The sequence below is a fragment of the Serinus canaria genome, chromosome 3 (assembly GCF_022539315.1).
Source record: "Serinus canaria isolate serCan28SL12 chromosome 3, serCan2020, whole genome shotgun sequence".
Taxonomy (NCBI): Eukaryota; Metazoa; Chordata; class Aves; order Passeriformes; family Fringillidae; genus Serinus; species Serinus canaria.
In genome coordinates this window covers 38,501,399-38,521,634 of record NC_066316.1, presented here as the reverse complement: position 1 = coordinate 38,521,634, position 20,236 = coordinate 38,501,399, and the positions used below count along the sequence as shown (strand labels likewise).

Genomic DNA, 20,236 nt, shown 5'->3' with positions numbered 1-20,236 from the left:
TGCTGCTTGGGGGCCACAGGGAAGGGAAGTGCTGGGGGAAGGGGTACTTCCCTCTAATCGATCTGGGGGCTGCAGCAGGAAGAAGCACAATGGCAGGAAACCACATTTCCGCTTCCAAATGGAAAAAACCTTACAGGATACCTGGGGAGAACAACCAGATATCATTAATGTAAAATTCATCTGGGAGCACGAGGAGCAGCCAGAGGCAGCCCTGAGCTGGAGAGGGTCCTCCTTGCATGGAAGAGCCTGGGTCTTGATGCAGTAGTGGCACAGGCCACCACATGCCAGGACAGCCATGCACAGAGGACAAAGGCAATCCCAACCTTGTGCATAACACAAGACACAGTTATGGCTCTTGCCTGCCCACAAGCACATCCTTATTTCCACACAATCAGGTGGGAGGAGGGACGCTCCCTGGTGGGTTGGGACAGCACTCAGGTAAGACCCCTTGGGATGTGGCTGTCAGATGCACCTCTTTTGCATTAGCAGCTTTTCCCCTCCCTGCATTCATGCTTGCTTAAGAGGAATCCCTGTCTCTGTCTACACCACAGTATCTTGGTTGGCCACACCTTGGGCAGCAGCTAAAGCAGGTCAGAGGGATGGGCTGAGCCTACAGGACCATGTCCCACTTTCCCCTCCTGTCTGCAGCTGAGGGGAGCAAAGGTGAGACCCAGAAAGAGAAGCCCACAGCAAAACAGGTTGAGAGCAAAACAGCTCTTAGCCAGACAAGTCTGAAGATAAGGACTCATTGAATGTGTGGGAGGAAACCCAGTGGATAGAATCCCGCAGCTGAGGAATGAAAGAAGGGTAAGATGAATTTTTCCACAGCCTGCCATCTCTTGGGCTGGGTAGAGCCATGTCTACCAACAACACGTGGCCACCCCAAGGTCACTGCCGGGGGAGCAGTACCAGAGGGGAAGAGCAGGAGGCCACCTGCCACTGGCACCCCTAGGGTGCTGGGATGTAGAGTGGAGATGATTTCCCCTTCATTGCTTCATGTTGCTGGCTACAGGACTGAGCTCAGAGCTGGCTGACCCAGGAAGGAGTCAGGCCAGGAACAACATAAGGGAGCTGAGCATGGAGAAACCTGCAGGGAGGGTCTGGAGGAGCAGGATGGGGACAGCTTACATTCTGTTTGAGAGGTCCTCAAAACAGTCCTGCTGTGAGGGGCAAGGCAGAAGGGGCTTGGAGGGCTCAGCTCAACCACTCTCCCACCCCAAATGCCACCCTGTACTTTACAGGAACTCCTTTCCCCAAGGAGAATCTGAGCCCTCACTCTCTTGTCCCCAAAATATGGGGACAAGAGAGTGTTTCTAGAAGAGCAGGAAAAGCCAGCAGCCAACCAGCAGTGAGAGCACCTGCCTGCAGCAACCCCCTGCCCACTTGCTACCTGGCCACCTCCTGCACCCCATGGCACCTCCACCTCCCAACAGAGAGGCTGTCCTTCCAGCTCTGACTCTTTCCTCTGTGGAGCCAGATTCAAAGGTGCAGAACTGGCAGGACCCTCAGCAGGAAAGAGCTGCCCAAACCCAGTGGGAGCTGCTGAGCTGCTGCCCCCAGGAAGCTGGGAGAGCATCTCCAGGGCCAGGCAAAGTTGTACCTGGAAGGCCCAGCAGAAGGCTGCAAGTCCTGTTTGGGGTGCTGGCCCAGGAGCAGAGATCACTTTGCTCCCCCTCAACAGTTCTTTGGAGGCTGGTCTGGGCTGCACAGCTGTTTCCAATTTAGTGGAGGACAGAGAAATGAAACCAGAGCCAGAACAACACAATCTTCCCTTGGTGTTACCACCTCCCCAGCTTCCAAAATTCAGACAGGAAATTCCTCCCCACTGAGCAGCAGCCCCCCTGGCAGAGGATGGGACAGACATGCAGGAGCCAACCACCACTGACCTGTGGTGAGTCGAGGCTGGCTCTGTCCTCTGCATGTCCCAGTGGCCAGGACAGAAATACATGGGCTATTTTGGGTCCCCACAGACCAAAGGGGCCTTTTGCTTGCAGGCCAGCTCAGAACAGGGGCCCTGGCTGACCGCTGCTTTTCGCTTTAAATGTATCAGTCCTACTGAGAAAGGGGATGGTGAGCACAGAAGCAGGTTCTGGGACTTGTCAGGGTCCTGTGCAGTCTGTCTGTCAGCCACCTGTCCTGCCAAGACCTTGCTCACTGCCCGGACAGCCACAGCATCTTACAAATCCTGAACTGGCTTCAGATGCTAAATGCAGCTATTTCTCAGTGGCTCTACTCCAAGAGACAGGGAGTCTATCATGCCCTCACCTCAAAAACCCACTTTGTGCCAGCCAAGGGGCACCCCACAATCACCAGAAACAAAAGGAAGGAGAAGGGATGGACGCCCTGTGCGGGTCTGCTTGTGCCAAAACCACTCACTTTCAAAGCTGCAGCCATTTCCAAAGAGTGGGGTAAGGCTGTCCCCACAAGTCCCAGGAGCTGAAGGGACTCGAGGAGCCACACACACCTGTACGTTTTCCAGCAGGAAAGAAGATGGAAGATGGGAAAACCCCTGCTGAGAGTGGGGTTTTCATATCCCTGCTCTGTGGCAGACACAGAAGAGCTTTGAGTGCAACACACGATCTGTGGAGCGAGGAGTAGAAAGCCAAGGAAGCAGCGTGCTGTCAGCGATGTGGTGCGAGCAAAGGAGTTGGAGCAAACACCCAGGGCAGAAGCACCATCTCTGGCACCCTCTTCCCTGAATAACAGCTTCCCCAAACAGCCTGGCAGGACTGAGGTCTCACATGAGAAGCCAAAGCAAGACTTGAGGCAGACACCTACTTCGGAGCAAATAAGTCAGCAGAGCCCAAACCTCCCACCCTTGGCACTGGCCTTGGCTAAACAGCGGCAAACAGGAAAATCTTTATGCAAGCAGGATCAGGCGGGGAGAGCAAACAGGAGGTGGGGACCACTGTGTCTGCCCAAATGCCAGCAAAACAGAATCTCACACACAACCAACAATAATAAGCCCAGCCACAAGCTGGGAAAGAGCAAGTCACATCCCCTCCAAATCCCAGCCTGTGCTGCTACGTCAGTGCAAACAGCCTCCACCCAGTGTGCCACAGCCATGGTATCGCAGCCTGTCTGGCACCCTGAGCATCCTCAGGATGTCTCAGGGAAGCATGAAAAACCCTGGATGAGAGCCACTGAGTGCTCTGCTCTTGTGGAAATGTCACTCTTCAGCCACTGGCATTGGCTGGCAGGCTCCAAAAGCCTCTGAGCCTCCCCAGATTAATGTGGGGAGCAGAGGAGATGAAGGCAGCTCTAGACACCCTGCTGGAAGACCCAAGGTTCCAGCAGCCTCCACTGAGGTGAGCTGGCCATCTGGCAAGGTGTCTTGTCAGGGCTCGCCTGGGTGGATGCTGATGTACCTCCACAGTGATGCCAGGTGATAGGGAGCCCAGGGCCCGAGCCTTGCTGAAGCAGTCCCTTCTGACACACTGCATCCCCTTCACAGCCACAGGGAAGGAAGGGAGGCACAGCAGACTTGTGTGTTGAGTATCAATTGCCAGGCTATTTACTGATGCTGGGTTTTGTTTCTGGTCAAAGGCTCCACTTTTGGAGCAAGCCCAGCTGCAGAGCCCAGGCAGGGGGAGTGCAGTGCTCTTCAGCACCTTCCTCATCCCCCTGCAAGGCATGGATTCTGACCCACATCACGTGGACACCCCGCAGCTGCTGCCTCCAGCCCTATTCAGAAACATGCTAGCAGATCGGTGTCCTGACATGGTTCACCACACAGACACGCCAGTCTTGTGTTGCCACGAGGAGAGGGTGTGAAAATGGGAAGAAGAAGCTGCAGGGTAGGGTGGATCACTCCATAATAGCTTGGCGGTGTTGCCGTTGGTCTGTGTTCTCCTGTGGTTAATGGATAACACTCTTGCCGGGATGCCATGAAGACACACCCAATGTGCCATCCTCAGACACAGCCCAACACCTGCAAACCCTGATGGGATGAAAGCACCATGCACTGTGTGCATCCTGCAGCAGTGGGCTCCTTGTGGGGGCTGAAGTCAAGTCCAGTCCAGAGCAAATACCATCAGGGAAATAAGGGTACACCACTAAGGGAGGAGAAAAAATGCAATTGCCTCCAACTTGGTCCTGAGGCCAGGAACAATGCCTGTCACTGGCAGAGCAGGCAAAGCAGATAAGGCTGGCATCTCCTTCAACCCTGAGCCTTGGGCAGGACAGAGAAGCCAGATCTGTCACCAGTCCCTCCTCCCTCCCCTGCTGTTCTCCAGGAGTTATCCCCAAGATTAAAACGGGAGTTTCTCTCATGAGGGTTTACCATGCACAAAAACTCTTTCGAAACTCCAAAGCCTTCATGGACTTGAGCCAGGTGAACAGGCCCTCAGCCACAGGTGCAAACTGTGTCTGTGGCTGGGCAAAGCAAACCAGGCAGGGATGAGGACCGTGTTTGGAGCCACAGCTTGAGCAGCAGAGGAGACGCCAAGCAGGGCAACCCAGGCAGGACACCCTTCTCCCCAGCAGCTTTACAGGAGGCTGGAACCACTTCAGTGTCAGTCTAGGGACACAGATGCACATTCAGGTGGATGGCTTGTCCTTGGCACAGCACAGCTGATGACACAGTCCTGCTGCCGTGACTGAGCCTCAGTACGAGGCCAGAGCAGGCGGGCACAACCCTCTAGTCCCACTGCTGGTGCCCACCCAGTCACGTCCCTCCGAGCCCTGCTCTTCACCTCCAGCCCCTGCCTGCCTCCTTCCTTTGCAGCTTCCTGGTCTGCTCACTCCAGGAATGTCCAGCTGGAAATTTCACAGCAAGGTGCCTTCCTATCAGACTAGTCCTAAAGGAAATGAACTAAAGCAAGTCTCACTGGCAGTCGTGTGATGGGAAAAAACAAGAAGGCTCTGCAGAAATCTGCCTGACTTCCTGCTGACAGCTTCTGCACGAGCCACTGGGCAGGCAATAGGCCTCTGCTCCCTTTTGGCCCAAGGAAAGTCAGTCTGCTGGAGATGAAGCCTGACTGTGCTCTCCCACGGCTTAACCAAGAGGCTGAAAGGGAGCCTTGAGCACTGCGCCCAGAATGCCAGGCTCACCAATTTGTGTCACAGTCAGTGCATGACAGCCACACACACAGAGCTTTGAGTTCATGCAGCATCACGGCTCCTCTCCCACATGGGGAACCCAGAGCCCATGTATAGCCTCCTCCCACCCCCCAGCTAGGTCCACCGAATCTGGAGTGGAAGATGGGGTGGAGTACTGTGCTGCAGCCTCAGCTGGGGAACAGAGTCCCTCCAGACCACCCATCCAAGCTCTGCCCCTACTCTGCACACTTCTTTCCCCATCCCACATCTTGCACACTCTTAAGCTAAGAAGCAATTAGTCTTTATAGCACTGCTTCATCAAAGACAGCTGTGTGGCAAGTCAAACCCTGACTCCTGCCCAGCTGCAAATGCCTGTAGCTCATTTTGCACAGTGCTTTGGGCCCCAGTTTGTTGGCAGCTGAGTACAAGTTAGCATGGAGATGAGACTCTGAGAGCTGGCAGTCCTGCAGCCCCAAGCAGTGTTGGGCTGGGCTGGCAGGGATCTCAGGACAGAGCTCAGTGTTGGGAAGGCTCAGGAAGGTAAGCGAGGTTGACACTGTGGGGTCAGTACGGAGCTGGCAAGGACTGCAAGCAAACAGAATTCCGTGGATGAGAGCGGGCGTTGGCAGCTTCCGTAACACTTCCCAAGGGCCTGGACGTTGCACTGAACAAAAACAACCAAGATCTACATGTGTCCCATGGAAACCACCAGAAGCTGTCTGCTGGCTTCCTAAAGCCAGTGGCTGGTGCTTTCCCATTTGGACAGGGCACACAGGTGGCCCTGGGCTACCTCCTTCCCAATGGGCTGGTCCCTAGGCCCCGCCTCTGCCACGAGAACTGGGAATGAAGCTGGGCAGTGAAGAAGGCGCAGCACGGGAGTGGGTGAACGCGTGCCTTGTCCTCCGCACCCTGGCTTACCCCCATACCACAACAAGGAATAAGACAGGTCAGGCCAGGGCAACAACAAAGCCCATGGCTCATCTTCAAAGAGGAAGAGGCTCATTAACACCTCCCAGCCCAAGATAATGAGAGAAGCGATGCCATGCTGGGGAACTGATGCCAGTAGTTAATTATGCAGCTTGGTGAGGAATGGAGAAGAGGGACAACTGCAGGACGGAGGTACCATACTGTCCTGTGTGCTGGTGCCACATCTGCTGATTTAAGCTAAAGTGAATTTCTTCAGCCTACTCACTCCAGGTATCTGGTGCAGCCTCTACCTATTGTCTGCACTAGCTGTGTAGGGACGAATCATCCTGCAAAGCATCGTTTGGGGCCGATGTTACAGCACTTGGTGCTGAGAAGAAGGTGCCTTTGCTCTTTGAGAAGCTTTTTGGTGAGCCAAGAGCAAGCCTACCTGTCTTTTCCAGGAGCAAAAAACAATAGCATGAGCAGGAGTGCTTTGGGGGGCATATGTGTGGTGTCAGCACTGGACTGACACTATCAATGGCACATGAAATGTACAAAGACAACCAGCATCCCTGCACAGTCACATCCTGAGACAGCTTTGTAGAGAAGGCAGGCTTGAGGAAGCCTGAAGCTGTCCAGCAGCTTGCAGGTGCTGGTGAGTGGGAACAATGTCACCAAGCCAGGATGCAGGGCAGAAGGAGAGGGATTTCCCATGTCGGCACTCACAGAAGTCCCTCAACTGTGTCTGCTCACAACAGGCAACTGAGGGGCCATTGGGTTGTGTTCTGTTTCAGAGCAGCCGGGAAGTACATCCAGCTGTGGCCAACAGCTGCACAAATTCCTCCTGCAGCCCCTAGCCCTGGGATCAAGGACACAGGCTTTACTTGTCTGCGATCCCACAGCTCAAGGGCTTAGCTGTTGCTGCCTTCCCACACAGTCTGCAATTCCACAGCCCATTCCCGAGAGGCATATGGCAGCGCTGGTGAGTACAGGCAGGGACTCTGTTGGTCTGGCAGTATTAGCATCTAGCAGGGGTGTGAGCCTCAAATTTAACTACAGAGGTGAGGAGGACAGCACAAAAGGGCTCCACAGGAGCTCTTGGCACTTCTGCCTGGACCCGCTCTCCATTAACGCTGACGGTTTACTCAGGAATAGAAAGAAACACTCATTGAAATCATCCACAACATCCCACAGCCAACCGGGAGCATTTTCTTGAGCAGGACGTGGGGCAACGCCGACCCAGCAGTTTTTCTGCCAGCCAAGGGGGCTCTGTCCCACTTCTCGCACAGCAGCACATGGCACCCTGCCCACGCACCTGCCAGCGGGTCCCCCACCACCCGCGGCTGAGGCAGGCTGGCAGACACTGCCGTGCACACGCACCGCTCGGCAGGGATGTGCACCTCTGCAGCCGGAGGATCGCGACACAATGCCCTCCGTGAAGTCCTGCATCCCAAGTATCAGAGCATCACTGCGCTCTGCATCCCCAGAGCCACGTGCCGGCCGCTCCGCTTCGCATCCCGAAAACGACATGCTCTCCCCGCGGCAGTAACTACGTGAGGGGATTTGGAGTTGCCGTGCAAGGTGGCAAGGAAGGATCCCTCCCGAAAAGCACATCTACGCATCACACACCCCTCGCCCGGTCCCCCAAGCCACGACTCGCATGCCGCCTTTCCGCACGCTGTGGCGGCGAATCCTGCGCTCGGGGAATCCCCCGGCTCCCTCTGAAGGCTCCCCACGCACCCGGCAGCTTTGAAACGCCGCGCGGAGCCTCGGAGGGAGCCGGGGTGGCCAAAAGCTCGGCGACTTTGAGCCAGTACCTCGAACTCCAGCGCCCACCGCTGCCTGCCGTCTCCTTCTCTCCCCGGTGCGGACGGAAACCCGCCGCCTCCGAACCGCGCTCTAAACTCCGCCTTCAGTGCCACGAGGTTCCCGCGTGGGAGAGGCGGAGGGTTTTCCCTCTTCCCGCCCGCTCCCCGTTCCCCCTCGCCCCCGGGAGAAGAGGGCTGAGAGGAGCCGCCCCCACTCCGGAGCAGCCGTGCGCACCTTGGGGCGAACCCACCTGCGCCGCGCTCCCCGAGCCGCCAGGCGCTTTGCCGCCGTTCCGTCCTCGGGCCCGCCCGCCTCTGGCTCCCCCCATTTCCGCGCCTACCCATCCCCACCCCCCGCACTGGCGGGAAACCCTCCCGGGCCGCTGCCGCCTGCTCCTCGGGGAAAGGAACTCAAAGGAAGCGCCCTCTAACTCCGGAGCCGCACCCAGCACCGGGCTTCTCTTAATGTCCATGCATTAGTAGATATTACAGCTCTAAAGGGAGCCATGCATTAAATTATGGCTCCAAATGGAGTGTGAACTGGCCTCTAGTTCCTCACTAGTCCCCCATGCTGCATTCTAATTCAGACAAAAACACTCTGCTGGCAGTCACCACATAAGGGTGTGATATATATATGTTTACATATATATGGATGTGTATATATATGTACACACAAATATACATATGCGTATTTATACACACAGACAGACAGACAGACAGACACACGTGTATATATGCAAAGGCACCTTATTTTCAGCACCAAAGGCTGTAACATCAGCCCCAGAAGATGCTTTGCGCACATGTATATATGTGTGTGTATAAAAATATATATTTTCTACATATGATAACTTTCTTGAGTTAGTGATCTAGTGAGTGTCATCCCTGCTCATGGCAGGGGGATTGGAATTTAGTTGTCCTTAAGACCCCTTTCAACCCAAACCATTTATGATCCTGTAAGTCGCAGAGAGGTTTTTGCACTGGGTATTCCTGGTGGTGCTACCCAGGATGGTAGACAACGTGCAGAGCCCTGTGCACCTTAGCAATACCCCTGTCTTTGGAGGCTATGAGTACCATGTGTATTCAGTATCCAAAGGGCAGGCACAAACTCTAAGGTCTGGCTGCTGCCTCCAGGTCTCTATCTCTTCAGAATTTATATCTACTCTGCTGGGATCAAAACATATTGCTCAGCTAAAGTGCAAACGTGGAGGATTCCCCAGGTACTTTGTCCCCCAGCGGAGGGGAATGCACCTGAATTTAACCCTATATACATGTGGTTAAACAGTGACAGAAATATTTTTTTGTGTAAAGGAAAATATTTTTTTTGGGTGTTTAAAGGAAAACTGGGCCCTCCTGGCTCTCTCCATTCTCTGTGCTGTGCAGGCACAGGCAGTGGCACCAGAAAGTCCCTGAAGCAGTTTTGACTATTAAAACATTTGTTCCATTAATATACACTCTCAGAAAATTCTCTGCAGATGGTGATCATTTTGGGTTAGAAATTAAAACCAGAAGTTAAAACACCCCCAAAAGCTCTGGCAGATTCTTGTTCTCACGCTCTCTCAGCAAGATGATCTCTAACACACATCTTCCTGCAAAATCCAAGCACCAAGCTTGTATTTTAAGACAGACCTACAAAACATTACCACATAAGCAAAAAGCCCTCAAAGCCCAAGAAAAAGGCAGTGGTAACAGGGCTGAGACAGCTACCGGTGCTTTCTGATCTGCAACAATGACACTTCGAGTCCCACCCAGTGAAGAAAAGACCTCTTCACTGATCTGCTCGGTAGCAGCCTCTGCAGCTGGATCTCTCCCTCTGCACTGGCCATGGACATCTGTCATGGTTCTGGGCTTCTGGGGGCAGCTAGTAGGGTATGCTAACAACATGAGGAGAGCGGCAGACAATGCTGCCAGATAGTACAACAGGAGGCTCTTTCCTTAAATTTAAGATCCATATCAGATCAAATTAAATTTAAAAGCTCTCATCTCCAATTAAAGCTCCCAGGCTGTATCTCCCAGGCAATGACAGATCCAAGCCTTGGGCCTGCCTTTCCTCAGCCCCCTTTCTGTAAGCCATTCTGATCTGGAAGGTCTTCTGGATAAGCTGCAACATAGACAAGACCTCTCTTCTCCCCACCTTGCCTCATCTTTTCTCTCCCCTCCTATCTCTTCTCTTCTCTGCAAAATGCAAACAAAACAGAAAAGCAAGGTTGCCTGCTTGGGATGTCTTATGTCACCTCCTCTCTAGCTTTGAGATGTGCCATTTTGTCACCCACAGAGCCCCACAAGCCCCCTTAGTAGTCCCTGGAACGTGGATGCCACAGCAACTTAGGCACCGTGTTTCTCCTTATGATATCCACTCAGCAGCGTGAGCTAACATTTGAGCATCTCTACAGTTTTGTTTTTCTAAATAAGCTCCAACTTTAGCACAGACTAAAAGCTGTGAGAACCAATTCCCCCAGGAACTTGAGCCCAAGGTCCAGACTGGCAATACCCAGCCAAACTGACACTTGTGCTTCCAGAAGCCAGGACAAGGCTCTCAGCCTCAACCATTATAACCTCAGACCCCATCGGGAGGAGAAACACTACAAAATTTACCTTTGAGTGGATATTCCAGGAAGTTTCTCCTTCAGCACAGGGCGGGTGTAGCCGCTGCCTCACCCCAGGCTTTCAGCAGCAGGGCGCGTAGCACTTACCAGCACCAAAGCACAGGATTAAATGTTCTCTAATTTGCGGCTCTGGTCCTGTCTGCACAGCCACTCCCCAATCACCGGAATCAAACATCTCTCCATAGAGACGCCTCTCACTGGAGATGGGGGATGAAATCCATTAGCGCTGAGCAGCGTCCCAGCCACTGGTGACCGCAAGCAGACAGGAGGCCAGCAGACAGACCCACCCCAGGAGAGGCACGGACAGGGGCGGCTTCCAGCTCCTAAGCACAGCACCGGCTGCTGGCTGCTGCCCTGCACAGACCTGTGCCCCCACCCAGCTTGCAGGACAGGGTCTAACAATGTCTTCTCTTGTACAGGCAGAAGAACTGGAGCGAGCAAGACACCATGGGGTGAAGTAGGCTAAGTCTGGGAGATAGTGAGTGTCCTTTAAAATCCAGCCCCGGCTGCTGCAGGGCAGGAGATATTTCACTCAAAGTTCTCTTCTCTGTAGAGGCACTTTAGCCCCTCAGGGAGCTCGGCTGCTCCCAAGAGCGGTGCAAGTCCTTGGGTTGTGTAATGTCAATAGCAGCGTGCCTTTTTAGAGGGGTGACACCTCCTCTATAGTACATGGGAAGGCAACAAATTGCACAGCCAGTAACAACTCATTTATTGCCCCACAAACATGAGCTCTTGCTGCAGGGCCAAGTGGCCTTGCTTCATCTTGGCAAAGGTGTTGCATTTGAAGAACCCTCTGCTCCCTAGTGACTCTCATGTTATCATCTTCACCTCTGTGTGTACAATAACAAACCTCCTAGAAACAGCAAACAGCTACAAAAATAGTCTCAGCTCTGAGCTGGAAACAGCTGTGCTTTACCCAGCACGGGTACTGGGCCCACCACTGTATGACCCACAGAGCTGGGTGTTTTTCCCCTGTGTAATTGGGGCAAGGAGAAAAGGCAGCCTCGAGTGGGGCCCGGGGGCTTGCTGTGTTCCCACCCTCTCCATCCCCAAAGCAGCAGCTCGGTGCCAGAACACGCTGCTGCTGTTGGCAGATTTCTGTGCTCCCCAGAGCAAAGGGAGAAAGCAAGGGAGGAAGGCAGCCAGCAAAGCCTCTCCCTTACATAAGGCTGGGAGTCCCACAGACATGTTTGTGGGGCTGTAGCTGCCCAGCCCTTTGAGTTTTCTTTCTGAAAACTCTAACATGCACTGCAGGCATTGTGGTGCCATCACCTGGAGCCCAGTTTGTACGCTCTGCTCACAGCCAGTTTGTGACAGGCAGAACAAACAGGCAAAGTGCTCTCCCTTCAGTGATGCTTGCTGCCAAACCTTTCACAAAAGCTGCTTTTTTTTCCCCTCTCCTCCCTTGTAGCAATCCCCTGCTTTAACTAAAGCTGTGAAATCCAAAAAGGGGAAAACAAACAAACAGCTGGTTTGGAGAGCAAGAGCAAAAAGGGAAATTTATTCCAGGCAGTGGATATTGCATCACTGGAGCTAAAGGAATATTTTTAGTGCCTCTTGGGCAATATCAGAGTTTTAGGGCCTGAGGAGCTAGGCAGTATTTGCAGGCACTTAATGTTTCCAGAATCCTTCACACTTGGCACCCACATCCACCCTTTTCCTTGGAGATTTGCTAGCACTTTGCAACCATACATTAATTAACCCACCAGCCCTCCTCTGCAGTGAGATTTCTCTTTCCCTGATGTGCCTGTGCTAGGGACAGGGTAAACTGAGGCACAGCAAGGCCATCAGCCTGCAGCATGTGAGAAAGAAGCAGAGCTGAGGCCAGGGGGATGCATGCCATCCAGCTCTCCTTTGCATTGCAAAAGCACCCTTCCCTTTGTGAGCATGACCCACACTGACTGCATTTCCCTCCACTGGATGCTTCCTGCCCCGTTCCAGAGTGGCTGGAATGGGGCAGGTCAGCTCACAGAGCCACTGTGCTGGCCCTTGGTGCCACAGAGCAGAGAAAGCCAGTATGTTTAAATGGCAGAGCAGGCAGGCAAGAGTGGAATGGCAAACAGATTAGCAGCTGTATCCAATTGCCTGCATGTGTGACAAGGCAGCTGTACAGGAAAAGGGGGAAAAAGGGCATTTTAATCAGTCACCTGAAGGGAAACATAGAAGATGCTGAACCTTTGTCAACTGCCAGCAGGTTATTAATCTATTAGCTAATGAGGGAAAAAAAAAAACCTATTACAGGCTGCTGGGAATCCAGTTATAACAAGACTGCAGTGATCATAAATGCTTTGATAGCCTACAAAGCATCTCAGCCTGTTGCTGAGGTCAGTGAATAGCTCAGGGACTGATTGTTTTAGTTTTGCTATTCCCTTGCTGGTCCTGGCTGACTCTGGAGCAGGATCCTGGCTGAAGAGCTGCTGGCAGACTCTTTTTGGGATGGGAGGTCTCCAGTCATTGCTTGCAGGACTCCTGACGATGATCTCTGGGCTCTTGGTGCCCTGCCCTGTATTTTGGGTTGAGGGGGTAGGACAGAGGTCATGCTCACCTGTTGGCCTGAGCCTTGCTGGGATGAGCTGGGGAAGGAGTGGGCTGTGGTACCCTCCTGAACTCTGCTCGTGGCACAGAGATCCAGCTGGCACATCACTGCTTGCAGGGAGCCGCGCAGACCTCCAGCATCCTGTCGTCCCTCTGCTTCCTTGCACCACTCGACCTGCAGGGATGAAGTCAGGCAGCTGCCTGTGACTTCTTCACTAGTGGCCTGAGGGCAGCAGGACCACAGCAGAGCAGCCCTGGGTGAAACCCTGCAAGGAAAGGCAGGGGAGACAGAGGCCCTTGCTGCCCCTGCCACCTCCCCACGCTAAGCATCGCCCTTCACTGATAGCACTGGGGTGCAGTGTGGTGACACCTGAAGCACTCACAGCCCTGGTGAGCAAATGGTCTGGAGATACAACAAGGAGGGGCCTCCAGCCCAGTGGCAGGGATGTTTTCCAGCTGGGCAAGCAGAAACAAATCCCATTGTCCATTTATTGGACACAGCTCAGCAAGGGGCCCATGGTGCCCACAGGGCTCCTGGGACCTGGCATGGACAGTGGGGTCCAATCAAGCTCCAGCCCCCTCTCAGGCTGCTGGAGGTGGGGGCAGCCTGCCCCAGTGGAACAGCAGCTTCTTTGGGACACAGGATCTCTTCCTGCTGCCCCAAGCCCCTCTGCCCAAATCACTTCTGAGGGTCTCCCATCCTCACCATCTCCTGGGCAAGAGCAATCCTTCCAAGAGCAATCCCTCCCTCCTCCATCCACATCCCTCTGCCTCCCTCCCCGCACTGCTGCTGCCCTCTCCTGAGTTCCAGCTGTCCCTTTGCTTTCTCCTACAAGCATTAAGGGAGTAAATACTGACTAATGGTACCAATTAGCAGCTCAGCTGCTGGGTGCTAGTTACTGAGTGACAGCTGTGCCACCACGGGCCAAGGGTGAAATGTTACCTCACTGCAGGCAGTCTCCACCTGCCAGGGCCCAAACTGAGGCTTGGATAAACTCAAGATGCACAGTTCAGGCTCCCACTTGTAGCAGAGGAAACAGGGTTAACCCCTGGATCAGTGGCAGGCAGGAACACCCTGTGGCATTCAGGGCACAGACCACTCCAAGCACCCTGTCAGGGTGTCACTCCAGGTCTCCTTGGCTGAGGATGGAGCTGGTTCTGGCAGAGGGAACCACTCTATAGCCAAGGTCATCTGGCCCATTGAAGCAGTGCCGGGGGCATATCCTCCTCCTTAACTGGCAGCATCAGTCTCCCACGATGGAGCACAGCCATTAAGAAAGAAGTGCTGGCACTCAGCCACACTTGTAAAACACCGCAGGGGAGCTGTGCGCTGCTGGGAACCAGGGAACCTGGTGAGAGGAAGAGGGGTGGCAGCTGCTGCGTGGTCCCGCTCCCCCTTTGACAAAGTCCATCCACAGCCCAGTGGAGCCAGGTACCAGTGGCACCCAGGGTCTCTGAGAACCATCTAAAAGGCACAAGGTGGCCTAGGATGGGTAGGATGCCAGCACTGGAGGATAGCTTGAAGCTGCAGCTCCCCATCAGCCTCCCCAAGATACCTTGGTGGCAGCAGACAGAGCCATGCTCCAGCTCTCCGGGAATGCTGCTGCAGCCAGAGTCTGCCCACCCTGAGTGGCAGGGCAGGGCCCAGGTGCCTACCTGTTCTCCCAGCCAGCCTGCTCCCTGGGCAGTCTCTGTGGTCACTCCGTGGCACCACGGGGACCATGGCACGCAGCCACCTGCAGAGATGAGGGCTCCAAACACAGGTCCAGGAGCTCTCACAGCCGTGCCAACCCTGGTCTACACAGGTCCAGGAGCTCTCACAGCCGTGCCAACCCTGGTCTGTGCCTGGCCCGACATTTGCTGGCGGGCATGGAGGAATTCCGCTCTGTGCAAATGTCTGGCAGGGCTGACTAAATCCTGTCTGGAGACTAAGTCCATCCAGTCATGCTTTCCCCTTTGGGCGAATCAGCAGCGGAGCTGCGGCTGAATGCTCCTAAATATCCCCCAGGGAGGTCTCCAGGAGGGCTCTTTCCCACAGCTTCCAACAGTACCAGCCGTTCATCATTTCTTCTCCTTGCCAGTCATGCTTCCGCGGGTTCCCAAGCTGAAACGAGGCCCCCAGGCCACCCAGTGGAGCACAAACATGGGACATCAAAAGAAGGGCAGGCCAAACCCATGACCGGCAGCCCAGCTGCCAGGGTACCACTGGGACTGCCCTCCCCCCCTTCCTCAGCCCCTCTGCAAAGCTGAGTCTCCACCGGTGGGCAGAGGATGCTCTAGCACGGACCAGGGAGGAGGGAACCCTCGGGGGGTTCTGCCCCCCTCACACGAAGGGCTGGGGGGAGCGCGGCAGAGTTTGCCTGTCCCTGGGGGAGGCACTGGAGTCTGGCTCCTTCCCACCCCCTCTGCAGAGCTGTCCCATCCCGAGGGGCTCCGGGGGCCGCCCCGGCTCGGCGCTGAGCCCCCCAAACTCATCGGCGGGCGCGGGCCGGCGCTGCCCCCTGGCGGCAGCCGCGGCGCGACCGGGAGGGCGCTCCGGGAGCACGGGGAGCGCACGGGGAGCGCTCCGGGAGCACGGGGAGCGCACGGGGGGCTCACGGGGAAGGAATTAGCCGGGCCCGGGTTTAAGCGGCTCCGCGGAGTGCGGGAGCCAGCGTGGGGAAGCGCAGCAGGGGCGAGCTGGTGGCTGGTGGGAGAGGGTCTGGCATTCCACGGTGGGGAGGCATCCCAAGCCACCCCTCGGGCAGGGCATGCAGGGCCCTGAGCACTAGGGTGAGCATCCTCATCCTCCATGAGGATGAAGAGGCAATGAGCGGCAGCAGGGAGATGGGGGAATAAACGGCACGGGGAGCCAAGTGCACAAAGCGGGACAGGGCACCCCGAAGTGTGGGCTTGTTGTGTGCACTGTGCTAACCCATGGAGGGACTGGGGATGAGTGAGAGCCGGGAAATCTGGGAGTAAGCAGGGAAGTCCGAGGGCAGAAGCAGGAGATTTTTGTTTTAAGGTGGTTTAAAGAAGTAGAGTTTGTCTATAGGTAACACACTGTACAGAAGGGGAGGGATGGTGTTAGGAAGCAGATTTCAGGGTCAAGATGGATCACATGAGGACATAAGACTGTGACAGTCACCCTGAGAACGGTAGCTGTCCTGCAGGGCTGTGCTTGCTGCTCAGCTCCAGGCCACAGAGGAAGGAGTTCTGGCTGGTCCCCTGCTGAGAACCCCAAGTTCCGTAGGGATGGGATGGGAAAAGGCTTGAAGTGCACCTCCTTAGCATAGGTTACTTCTCAAAAGGAAGCTTGCCTGCTTCTCTCCTTGTTCCTGGGCTGTGACACATGCTGGAGCAGCTTTGTGCCAGGGACCCAGTGCCTCAGGGACAAGAGGGGCTCCTGGCACTACCCTCCCAGGGATTCGGGGCCTCAGGCTTTATTCTGTACATCCACACTCAGCTGATAGGGACTCAGTCTCCAGGGAAACAGCCTCCTCTTCTAACACTGCTGCCCAGACCCAGTAAATCTCTTTTCTGGCAAGCCAGATGACAAAAGTCAGCCCGGACAATAGGGGTGGCTGGCTTCTCACAAAGATCCCTCTTCTGGGGAGGAGCTGCAGACATCACCAACCCCCTCTCTTTGTCCACTCTCCACACAGGATCTGCCATCTCCAGAGGATGCAAGCAGGTGGGAAAGTCTCTTCTGACTTTTGCTAATGCTGTGTCCTGGGATGGTAAAGTTGGGAAGCTTCACAGCAGAGCTGAGCTGCTATGCCAGTTCCCAGCAGTGCTGCTGTTGGCCCTGCTTTGCATCTGCAGTCATAGAGGTGCTGGGTTTCCTGAAAAAAAGCAGGCTTCTCAAGAAGCAAAAGAGCTCCACAAACCCCCAGCTTTCTGGAGAGCCCTGGAGGGTCTTGTTACTGGCAGTAGCTCAGGGCAGGGTGGCCTGCTCTGATGGAGGACAGGCTTCTCTGCCACTGCTGCCTGGTCTCTCCCATCCTGCTGGTCCCAGTGACAGCCAGCTTGCCTTCAGGGATGCTCTGGGCATTTCCTGGCAGGGAATGGCAGGACTTCTTATGTCTGTGCAGAAAACAGGGCAGCACAGCTGGTGCTTCTCCACCACATCCTCCATCACCTTCCCTGCACAAGCTTGAGGACCATTAATAAATTTCACTATCTCCTACCAGCCAGCTGTGCCAGCTTCCCTCACTCCCCACATTTTCTGATCCATTTCAGCCCCTACAGCACCTGCTCACTCCCTTCCCAGGACAGCACCAGGGCACTGAAGAGATGAGGACAAAAAGCAGCAGCGGGGACCCTGTTTACCAACCTCTTGCACTAAGACCTTTACAGGGCCAGCAGAGCAATGCCCTGACCTTGAGAAGCACCACTGATTTGGACTGATTTGAGTCAAGGACCACGCTACAAACCCTGCTCTGCCTGTACCTTCACCTCTTTTTCTGCCTGCACGCGAGGTCAGGCTCCTGCAAGCAAGCCTTGTGCCATGCCTTGGGCTCAGAATGCAGCCAGGACCTCTGCCCTGGGCCAAATCACAGCGAGGGCAGTCAGGGAATGGTGCCTGGGGAGAAAGGACCTGCATGGGGAATGGTGCAAGGGGGCAGGGCAAGCTCCCAGCGGTCAGCCTACAAATAGAAAGGGTCATGGGAGAGTGCCCAGTTACTGGGACAAAGGGCCAGCAAGAGGCGAATGGGGTTGTCGAAGTTGTTCTGGCAGGGAGGTGAGCGGTGGCACAGCCCCAGGAGCCCCAAGAACGGGGAGGGCTCCCTGGAGGGGTCCCCTGTGGTGCAGGCACCCCCGAGGCCATACAGGAACATGTGACTGGCGGGGCAGGGAGGGAGCCAGCACTCAGAGAAAGCTGGGACTGACACAGGAAGGTGACGGGGCCAGTAAGTGGTGGCCGTGCCAGTGGTCGGGTGATATCCCCACGGGCGAGATAACCAAACACCGTCCCCAGCTGGTTGTTTCGGGGGGTGGCGAAAGGAGAAGCGTTTCTTGCCCCGTGGTACTGCGAGGGACAGGCTCCCTGGCCCCGCGGCGGTCCTGTAGAGGGAAGGGAAGGGAAGGCAGCAGTACCCAGCCCCGACAGGAGCGGGGCCGAGCGCTCCGGGGTAGGAGCCCCGGTCGGACGGTCGGACAGCCGGCCGGCCCCGCAGCCCCTGCCGCTCCGCACGGCCGCGGCACGGCTGCCAGGGCTCTCCCGAGCGCTGCCGCCGCCGCTGCCGGGGGCCCCGCTCCGCCCCAGCACTCACCCGCACCCGAGGCAGCCGGGGCACCGCCGCGTCGCTTACACGTTTCCCCGGGGGCTGCCGGCTCCTTCCCGCGGCGCCGCCGCCTGCAGGGCACGGTCCGGTCCCGCAGCGCCCGGTGCCAGCACTGCCGGCCGCGGCAGACCGGGTCCTAGCGCTCCCCGCCGCGCCAAGGGCACCGCGCGGGCGGGCTGGGACAGCCCTCGGCCCCGCGGCCGCCGGACTGCAGCCCGCTGCCTCCACCCCTCGCACCGCGCTTTGACCCGGCGACCCCCTCAGCTGCATCGGCCGCACCTGAGAGCGGGAGGCGGCTGGGGTCGCCCCGCTATCGCAGCTTCGGCACAGGAATGTCCAGTGCTCTGGCTTTTCGCCAGTGTCTCCCCTCCTCCTGGAACAGACGGCTGGCCCTACTGCCCTGGGAGGGGGGCATAGCCGTGCTGTCCTTTTGCCTTGGGAAGGAGGGCAGGGTGCCGGCAGGCAGCCCCACCGCTGCGGCTCCCCACTTTCACTTCCCCCTGTGCCGGGATCGGGCTCCGAACCCTCCTTGCAGGTCTCGGACTAGAAAGCTCCGGACCCTAGTTGGGGTCCCTCAGTGCGTAATGGCCTCAGAGCTCAGCACAGGCTCCTGGCTGCAGGGTGACCTTGAGCAGGACTGCCGAGCCGCCGACACGGGGGACAAGACTTTGGCTCAGCAGAGGAGGCTGGAACCAGACCCTCTCCTTGGTACCTGGCAGAACAAGGCACGGCAGGAGCAGTGCTTACTCTGGTCACCTGCCTGCCTGCACCCTGCCCTTACCTTGATAGCTCAGCTCTCCTGGTGCCAGATGATGCTGCCTGCAGACTCCTCGCTACCTGGTTCCAAGCAGGGCTGGGATTTCCCACGGCAGCAGGACCAGGGTGCAAAGGCTTTGCCACCCTAGAGGCTCTGCAGCCGGAGTGGGTTTTAGAGCCCTGGCGCTGGCTGGGGCTGGCTGAGCACGGCTTCCGCTGGCTCAGCAGGTGGAGGCTGCATGCACGGGGAGATTAGTGGGGGGGAGGAATTGGCTTCTGCCATAGGAACTACAGGCGGGATTCGTCAGCGGGTTGCTGTGGGGCCAAATGCCAGCACAGGGGAGGAGAGAGGGGAGGCTCCGGGTCGGCAGCCGCCTCGGGGGGACAACGAAACCTGTGCAACGGGGGTACCGAAAATGGTGCTGCAAGTGCCAGCATCGTCCCTGGGATGGTGTCACTCTTGAGTGGCTCATGTCACCCCCTACTCCTGTGCTGGACTTGGGCCATGGTGGGACCCTTGTTGAGCTCCCGTCCTACCATGGGTCAGCATCGAGCGCTGAGGCCAGCAGGGGGGCCCTCAGTAAAGCAGTCTGCACCCACTGCCCCTGTGCCGGGCCCCACAGCTGCTCAGGAATGAACTGGCACCAGCCCACCAGCTGCTCTCCTGGTATGCACAGCCGGAGCCGGAATGCTGTGCCTTGACCTCCTTGCTGGTCTGGACAAGCCTGGCCCCTGCCCAGGGCATCTCCCCTCCCAGCCTTACCATCCTGCTTGTCTTTTCCCATTAAGGAAGTGCAGGGAGCTGAGCTTTGGTGCTGGAGGAAAACAGGTGTGAGAGCCAAGAGTGATGGAGCCAAGTGGGGGGTGGTAAGACACAGGGGAAGCTCAGAAAGCACACCCCCGCCCACACCGGGGCATTCCCCACCCCTTGCTGGCAACGTGCAGGAAATCCATCTGCTGGTGACCTCGGTGTGCCCACCTCCACCTCACTGCCTGTCTCCAGCCCCAGGAACACGGCAGGAGGGAGATGGGGTGGCAGGAGCACTTCTGCTCTCCCAGCCCTTGCTGCAGAGCTGGGCTGCAGCCAATACTTCTATTTTAAGCCCCACAATGTGTTTGAGGAGGCGAGTGGTGTGCACAGCTGAGCCTCACAGCCCAACAGGGAGAGGCCCTGCTACCTACATCCCTGTAAACTTCCCCTTCTCCCTCTAGGGCTGGTGCAGGCTCAGGGCAGGTTGGACCAGCTGCTTTTTCCCCTTCCCAGTACAGCCGGCAGTGGGGGCAATTGAAACCGGCATGGTCTGGTGAAGTTACTGCAAAA

The 20,236-nt window shown here is 56.4% G+C and overlaps 1 protein-coding gene across 5 annotated transcripts in view; it reads right to left on the bottom strand.

The window, feature by feature from the left end:
- The window catches only part of SLC29A1 (solute carrier family 29 member 1 (Augustine blood group)), a 32,686-nt gene extending 14,415 nt beyond the window's left edge, over positions 1-18,271 (bottom strand). Inside the window, exons 1-2 of one of the 5 annotated variants that reach the window (XM_018916504.3) lie at positions 18,148-18,271; positions 12,903-13,067 (exon numbers count right to left, since the gene is read on the bottom strand). The gene's annotated coding sequence lies outside the window, so the exon portion shown is untranslated. Of the gene's footprint in view, positions 1-7,763; positions 7,943-7,989; positions 8,090-10,346; positions 10,488-12,902; positions 13,068-18,147 lie in introns of those variants that run through there. The other 4 variants (XM_050972904.1, XM_018916508.3, XM_018916522.3 and 1 more) reach the window with 4 other exon arrangements.
- Positions 18,272-20,236: the final 1,965 nt, after the last annotated feature.